Below are 9,310 nucleotides of genomic sequence, written 5' to 3'. Positions count from 1 at the left end.
AAATCTTTCCCAGATGCGTCTGAGCTGCCACACACCTACAGTAAAATGAAGAATTTCCTTCGTGCAGTTGGAATTGGATATGATGAAAGCACAAGTGCTCCGTAGGTGGTTTTGGTAATTAATGTCAACATATCTCTTGTTGGACTAACACTTTTACCTAGTACATTTAGGACAAGTTCAACAATGGAGTGGCATGGACTAAAGGATGTGGGAACTCCTTCAAGATGCTAAGGACAAAGGATTGCCTCAAGATTCAAGCTCAAGACTCTTCATTTTACATTTTAGTGATCCAAGATCACATTGAGTCTATAGGAAAAGCCAATACTATCAAGGAGGGATGAGGTGTTGCTTAATGAGTTTCTTGCTCCACAGTGCTTAGTGATATGCTCCAAAACCCTCAACTACTTTCCCACTTCCACACATTTTTCCTAAACCTAAAGTCAAACTCGGCACCACCGATTCTTTCTATCCGGCGCCACCGAGTTTAGATGTCTTAGCCACTGCCACAAACCATAGGCAAATCGGTCTCACTGATAGGGATCTCGGTCTCACCGAGATGGGATTGCAATCTCTCTATGTATGTCCATTACCGAAATCAGTCTCACCGAATTTGTGCAATTGGTACTACCGAGATTACAATGCAAACTCTCTGGTTAACTTATTACCAAAACTGGTCCCACTGAGTTTGCCTAACCAACTCTCTGGTTAGCTTATTACCAAAATCGGTCTCACCGAGTTTGTGTAGTCGGTCTCACCAATATTACATTATGCCCTAACCCTAACCATATCGGTCCTACCGAGTTGCATGTCAGTCCCACCGAAAATCCTAACGGTCACTAGGTTCACTGAATCGATCCAACCGAGTTTGTTGATTTGGTCCCACCGAGATTGGTAAATTGTGTGTAACAGTTAGATTTTGTGTGGAGGCTATATATACCCCTCCACCTCCTCTTCATTCGTGGAGAGAGCCATCAGAACGAACCTACACTTCGAGTATCCTATTTCTGAGAGAGAACTACCTACTCATGTGTTGAGGCCAAGATATTCCATTCCTACCATATGAATCTTGATCTCTAGCCTTCCCCAAGTTGCTTTCCACCCAAATCTTCTTTCCACCAGATCCAAATCCTATGAGAGAGAGTTGAGTGTTGGGGAGACTATCATTTGAAGCACAAGAGCAAGGAGTTCATCATCAACGCACCATTTGTTACTTCTTGGAGAGTGGTGTCTCCTAGATTGGCTAGGTGTCACTTGGGAACCTCCGACAAGATTGTGGAGTTGAACCAAGGAGTTTGTAAGGGCAAGGAGATCGCCTACTTCGTGAAGATCTACCGCTAGTGAGGCAAGTCCTTCATGGGCGACGACCATGGTGGGATAGACAAGGTTGCTTCTTCGTGGACCCTTCTTGGGTGGAGCCCTCTGTGGACTCGCGCAGCCGTTACCCTTCGTGGGTTGAAGTCTCCATCAACGTGGATGTGCGATAGCACCACCTATCAGAACCACGCCAAAAACATCCGTGTCTCCAATTGCGTTTGAATCCTCCAAAACCCTTCCCTTTACATTCTTGCAAGTTGCATGCGTTACTTTCTGCTGCTCATATACTCTTTGCATGCTTGCTTGCTATATGTTGTGAATGTTAAATTTGTGCCTAAACTCCACTTAAACTTAAAGAAGTTAAAAACTGCAACTTTGGTACTTAGTGTCTAATCACCCCGCCCCCCTCCCCCCTCTAGACACCTCTTCTCAAGGTCCTACAAGTGGTATTAGAGCATTGGTCTCCATTGCCTTGGTTTAATCACCATTGGAGGAAGATGGATGAGTCTACTTTGGGGAGTCTTAGACATAGAGTGCCTATTCTTGATGGAGAGTATTTTCATGAGTGGAAAAATGAGATGCTTGTAATTTTCAATCAATATCATTTGAACAAGTACATTGCTAGTCCTTGTGCACCTAATGTTGATCCTATGCATCCTACTCTTGATGAGTCAATTGACATGATTAGGAATGTTAGAACTGTTAATCTTATCACTAGCGGCTTGCCTAGAAACTTAATTATAAACTTGCCTACTCTTGAGTGTGCCTACACTATATGGAAATTTCTTGAGGAACGCTTTCCAAATTATTCCTTGAAAAATCTAGATGAAATTATTCATAAGTCTATTGCTTTGAGTAAGATGAATACTAGTGATCCTATGTTTGGTGATCGTCTATTTGAACTTACAAATCTTATGCGTGCCAAAGGAAATGTAGGAATTATTAGCGATATCATTTCCGAAGCTACTAGAATTCATAGAGGAGATTATTGTCAAACTCATACTAATGAATCACTCTCACTAGGAATTGATCCACCACATGACGATGTTGAACATGGATACTATGATGAGGATGATGATGATGAATTTGATCTTGATGATGCAATGAGACATTTTGGTCTTATGGCAAATCTTCGGGGATATATGGCGGGAGGAAAGGAATGGGTTCTTGACAGTGGATGTACCGATCACATGAGCGGAGATAAAGACATGTTTCGTGAGCTTGCTGAAAATGATAGTCCTCGAAAATATGTCACTTTCAGTGACAACTCAAAGGGTAAGGTGGTTGGCCTCGGTAAGGTGGCCATCTCACATGATAGCTCCATACAAAATGTTATGCTTGTTGAATCTCTTGGCTACAACTTACTTTCAGTATCTAGACTTGCTGATTTCGGTTTCAATGTCCTATTTACTGAAGTAGATTGCCAAGTGTTTCGTCGAGACAATCATAAAATGGTCTTTACCGGTATACGTAGAGGTGATCTATACATTGTTGATTTCACTAAAAAGGCTCAACCTAAAACTTGCTTCATTGCTAAATCCTCAAAATGATGGTTATGGCATAGACGACTAGGTCACGTTGGCATGAGAAACCTTGACAAGCTTATTAAAGGAATCATATCCTTGGTGTTAATGACGTCATATTTGATAAGGATAGACTTTGCAGTGCTTGTCAAGCAGGTAAACAGGTTGGAGGAAGGCATCCCGTGAAGAACATCATGACCACAAGGAGGCCACTCGAGCTACTTCACATGGATCTTTTTGGTCCCAACTCTTACAAGAGTCTCGGTGGAAATTCTTTTGGTCTAGTTATAGTTGATGATTTTTCACGATTTACGTGGGTGTTCTTTCTCAATGATAAATCACAGGTCCAAAAGATCTTCAAAAACTTTGCTAGGAAGGCCCAAAATCAATTTGAAGTGAAGATCAAGAAGGTTCGCAGCGACAACAGAACGGAGTTCAAGAACGCAAATGTGGACACCTTTCTTGACGAACAAGGGATTTCACACGAGTTCTCGGCTACGTACACACCTCAACAAAATGTAGTTGTTGAGAGGAAGAACCGGACGCTCATCAAAATGGCGAGAATGATGCTTGATGAGTACAAGACACGGAAGCACTTTTGGGCAGAAGCGGTTGAGACAGCTTGTCATGCAACAAATCGCTTGTATCTTCACAAGCTACTCGGCAAGACGGCATACAAGCTCCTCACCGGTAACAAACCCCAAGTTGGATACTTTCGAGTATTCGGCTCAAAGTGCTACATTCTTGATAAGCATCGTCGTTCTAAATTTGCTCCTAAGTCTCATGAAGGTTTCCTACTAGGTTATGGCTCAAACTCTCACACTTACCGTGTCTACAACAATTTCACCCCGAAAGGTTGAAGAGACGGTAGATGTGAAGTTTGATGGATCTAACGGCTCGCAAGTAGAGCAATTGCCAATTGATGTAGGAGACAAAGATCCTTCGGAAGCAATCCAAGACTTGTCTATTAGCAAGGTTCGTCCAACGGAGGTGAAGGAGAGTACCCCGTCCGTCCAAGTGGAAGCTTCTACTTCATGACAAGGTGAACCAAGAGTTGATACGGAAGCATCCACAAGTGGGACACACCAAGATGAAGAAAACGAGGAAGTGCATCAAGATGAACGTCAATAGCCTCCCTCTCCACCACGACAAGAGAATGACAACGCCAACAATGAAGAAGGCCAAGAAGAAGAACAAGATGAAGAAGAAGTTCAACCAAGAACCAAGCAAAAGCTTTCACGAGTTCGAGCAAGAATTGCTAAAGACCATCCCGTCGAGCAAATCTACAATGATATTCAAACCGGGAGAATCACTCGCTCTAAAACTCGTTTAGCTAATTTTTGTGAAAACTATTCTTTCATCTCTAGCATTGAACCTATGAAGGTCGAAGAAGCATTGGAAGATCCGGATTGGATAAATGCTATGCATGAAGAGCTACACAACTTTGAGAGGAACCAAGTTTAGACATTGGTTGAGAAGCCCGACAACAACCACAACATCATCAATACCAAATGGATGTTTCGCAACAAGCAAGATGAAGATGGACAAGTAGTTCGCAACAAAGCACGTCTCGTCGCCCAAGGCTACACACAAGTCGAAGGTATGGACTATGGTGAGACTTACGCTCCCGTTGCTAGACTTGAGTCCATTCGCGTCTTACTTGCCTATGTAATCACCATGATATCACCTTGTACCAAATGGACATTAAAAGTGATTTTCTAAATGGTGAAATAGAGGAGGAAGTTTATGTTAAACAACCTCCTGGCTTTATCAATCTTAAGAAACCAAATCATGTTTACAAACTTCACAAAGCCCTTTATGGTCTTAAACAAGCTCCTAGATCTTGGTATAAATGCTTGACCAAGTTTCTTCTTGAAAAGGGATTTGAAATTGGGAAAATTGATTCAACACTTTTTAGTAAAAGGGTTAATGGAGAACTATTTGTGTGCCAAATCTATGTTGATGATATTATATTTGGTTCAACTAACCCTCATTTTAGTGAAAAGTTTGGAAAGCTAATGTCGGAGAAGTTTGAGATGTCAATGATGAGTGAACTCAAATTCTTTCTTGGGTTGCAAATCAAGCAAACTAAGGAAGGTACTTTTGTCTCTCAAACGAAGTACACTAAGGACTTATTCAAGAAGTTCAATATGCAAGAATGCAAAGGTATGTCTACACCCATGCCTACTAGTGGACATCTTGATTTGACCAAAGATGGTGAACCGGTTGATCAAAAGGTTTATCGCTCTATGATTGGTTCATTGTTATATCTATGTGCTTCATGTCCTGATATTATGCTAAGTGTGTGCATGTGTGCATGATATCAAGCTGCTCCTAAATAATGTCATCTTAAGGCCGTGAAAAGGATAGTGAGATACTTAATTCATACACCAAATTTTGGCATTTGGTATCCTAAGAGGGCCTCTTTCGATCTTGTTGGCTACTCCGACTCGGACTATGCCGGAGACAAGGTTGATAGAAAGTCCACTTCGGGTACTTGTCAATTTCTTGGTAGATCTCTTGTATCTTGGTCCTCCAAGAAACAAAACTCGGTATCCTTATCCACCGCCGAAGCGGAATACATTGTTGCTGGTTCATGTTGTGCTCAATTACTTTGGATGACCCAAACTCTTAAAGATTATGGGATATATGTGAAACATGTTCCATTGCTTTGTGACAATGAAAGTGCTATCAAAATTGGTCATAATCCTGTGCAACATTGTCGAACTAATCATATTGAAGTTCGTCATCATTTCATTCGAGATCATGTTGCTAAGGGTGACACTGATCTTAAGCATGTTCGCACCGAAAAGCAATTAGCGGATATATTCACTAAACCTCTTGATGAGAAAGTGTTTTGCAGGTTGAGAGGAGAATTGAACATCATTGATGCTTCAAACTTGGAGTAGAAACTTCATTGGATACATGCAAGACATGAGCTTATGACTAATCCTTGATTTTTTTTTGAAAATCTTATGTCTTGGATATATTTGCATCTTGCATGTTATCCAACCCATGTAGGTACTTGCTTGAATCAAATTCCATGAGATTGTAACCTACTCATATCTTGAGAAATATCTACTTCACCAAGTCTCTACACCATGGTGGTTGAAGACAAGGAAGCACGGAACCATTCAAACATATCCTTTGACAAATTCTATGTTGAGCTTCATGATTGTCATTTTTGGATACACAAGTGCTCTTCCTTGCAAGAACTAACCCATGTAGGTAGATGGACTCAAATTCCAAGTGGTGCTCCCAACTCTTGATGAGCTACATCAACCTTGAGCAACCCACACAAGTTCAACTACATGGTCAACACCACCAACCAAGGTATGTTATTCCATCTTAGAGAAGCTTTACTCTGAGTGAGATAAAGCAACTCGACAAGATGTGAATACATCAAGATGCTTAAACGAAAAATGGTAATCCCATTTTGAGCTTAAACGATGAGTATGACCTATGATCAAGTGATCTCACTTGACTCCTAAGTAAATATACTCTAACATAGGTGACTTTGTCGCCGACCATCTCTAGATGAAGTTCTCTTGTGTTCATCTCTGTGTTTTTGCATTTGTCTCATGCATATTTGTTTTCCCTTTCAAAAAAAACTTCATCTAGATTTCTTTCTTTCTGTTTGCTCTGCATTTTCTGCATCCAATTCATTGCATATCATTCAGTAAATTCCTTGCAAATCTTTGTGAGATCTTACTAGTCTAGTGAGCTGAGGTGACAAGTGTTTTCTCTGCGATGAACTCCGTTTCACCGACTTGTTGTTTTCGGTCCAACCAAATCCTTTAGGTACAACCGAAGCATACTACTCGGTGCCACCGATTTCACAACAGGAAAAACAGTTTGCCACTTATTCTGGTGTTTCTTTTGATCCAGGTCCACTCAATGAATCTTGTCCTCTACAAGCATCACATTTTTATCAATGCTTTGTGCTATGACTCAAGGATCAAACCCTTCTTGGAAATTGATGTCTAAGGTGGAGAGAGAGATCACATCAAAGCTTATCACTTAGAGAGATCACATCAGAGAGGGATAGTATCACCTCCTCAGGGGGAGAAAGAGATCTCCAGGGGGAGAGAATACTCAAGTAGAAAGTATTTCTCAAGGATCCCAGATGCTTGGTGTTCAAGAGGAGAGATGCCACATGTCTTATTGAGGGGAAAAGACATGTTCATATGTGCTTATTTGCATTAGTGTGCATTAGCTCTGCTCATTTATATCTTTCAGCTCTGATTTTCTGTTCCCTATCTTCTCCCAGTATCCCATGCTAGATTCAGGGGGAGCAAGACATCTAAGGGAAAGAAATCATTTAAATTCATTGCATATCTTTACTCTTGGGGACATGTCTAATCCAATGTGGTACTTAGTACTCACTCTCTACATGTCATCCCAGTCTTGGTATTCTTGTGGTTTCTTCTGTTTGCTCTGGCCAATAGATGTATCTGTGTTATCTAACCTTATTTACGCAGGTTCATTCCATCCTAAGCCAACTCAAGACTACAAGGTAAGTATATGCATCACACTCATGTGTATGAGGAATTCTTGCTAATGTACATACTGTTTGCAAGAAGGACTCATGGGCATGAAGGTATTTTCCTTAATATTCTTTGCTCTGATGCATATGGCCAAGATACATGTAACACATTGCCTACTCTGTCATGATTATGCTCTCACATGCTTCTATATTCCATATTCACATGATTGCATACATGTAGGGGGAGCCTATGCTTGTTACATGTCTTTCCAAAGCTTTACTTGCTACTCTTTATATCTTTATCTAAAGCTTTGATGTATGTTGTCATCAATTACCAAAAAGGGGGAGATTGAAAGCACAAGTGCTCCCTAGGTGGTTTTGGTAATTAATGTCAACATATTTCTTGTTGGACTAACACTTTTACCTAGTACATTTCAGACAAGTTCAACAATGGAGTGGCATGGACTAAAGGATGTGGGAACTCCTTCAAGATGCTAAGGACAAAGGATTGGCTCAAGCTTCAAGCTCACGACTCTTCATTTTACATTTTAGTGATCTAAGATCACATTGAGTCTATAGGAAAAGCCAATACTATCAAGGAGGGATGAGGTGTTGCTTAATGAGTTTCTTACTCCATGGTGCTTACTGATATGCTCCAAAACCCTCAACTACTTTCCCACTTCCACACATTTGTCCTAAACCTAAAGTCAAACTCGGCACCACCGATTCTTTCTATCCGGCGCCACCGAGTTCAGATGTCTTAGCCACTGCCACAAACCCTAGGCAAATCGGTCTCACCGATAGGGATCTCGGTCTCACCGAGATGGGATTGCAATCTCACTGTGTATGTCCATTACCAAAATCGGTCTCACCGAGTTTGTGCAATCGGTACTACTGAGATTACAATACAAACTCTCTGGTTAACTTATTACCAAAACCGGTCCCACCGAGTTTGAGTAATCGATCCCACCGAGTTTGCCTGACCAACTCTCTGGTTAGCTTATTACCAAAATCGGTCTCATCGAGTTTGTGTAATCGGTCTCACCAAGATTACGTTATGCCCTAACCCTAACCATATCGGTCCTACCGAGTTGCATGTCAGTCCCACCGAAAATCCTAACGGTCACTAGGTTCATTGAATCAGTCCGACCGAGTTTGTTGATTCGGTCCCACCGAGATTGGTAAGTTGTGTGTAATGGTTAGATTTTGTGTGGAGGCTATATATACTCCTCCACCTCCTCTTCATTCATGGAGAGAGCCATCAGAACGACACTTCCAGTATCCTATTTCTGAGAGAGAACTACCTGCTCATGTGTTGGGGCCAAGATATTCCATTCCTGCCATATGAATCTTGATCTCTAGCCTTCCCCAAGTTGCTTTCCACTCAAATCTTCTTTCCACAAGATCCAAATCCTATGAGAGAGAGTTGAGTGTTGGGGAGACTATCAATTGAAGCACAAGAGCAAGGAGTTCATCATCAACGCACCATTTGTTACTTCTTGGAGAGTGGTGTCTCCTAGATTGGCTAGGTGTCACTTGGGAGCCTCCGACAAGATTGTGGAGTTGAACCAAGGAGTTTGTAAGGGCAAGGAGATCGCCTACTTCGTGAAGATCTACCGCTAGTGAGGCAAGTCCTTCGTGGGCGACGGCCATGGTGGGATAGACAAGGTTGCTTCTTCGTGGACCCTTCTTGGGTGGAGCCCTCCGTGGATTCACGCAGCCGTTACCCTTCGTGGGTTGAAGTCTCCATCAACGTGGATGTACGATAGCACCACCTATCGGAACCATGCCAAAAACATCCGTGTCTCCAATTGCGTTTGAATCCTCCAAAACCCTTCCCTTTACATTCTTGCAAGTTGCATGCATTACTTTCTGCTGCTCATATACTCTTTGCATGCTTGCTTGCTATATGTTGTGAATGTTAAATTTCTGCCTAAACTCCACTTAAACTTAAAGAAGTTAAAAACTACAACTTTGGTACTTAGTA

This window comes from Triticum dicoccoides, chromosome 6B, assembly GCF_002162155.2.
Source record: "Triticum dicoccoides isolate Atlit2015 ecotype Zavitan chromosome 6B, WEW_v2.0, whole genome shotgun sequence".
NCBI lineage: Eukaryota > Viridiplantae > Streptophyta > Magnoliopsida > Poales > Poaceae > Triticum > Triticum dicoccoides.
The sequence above is the reverse complement of the archived record's forward strand: the minus strand, read 5'-3'. Positions refer to the sequence as shown.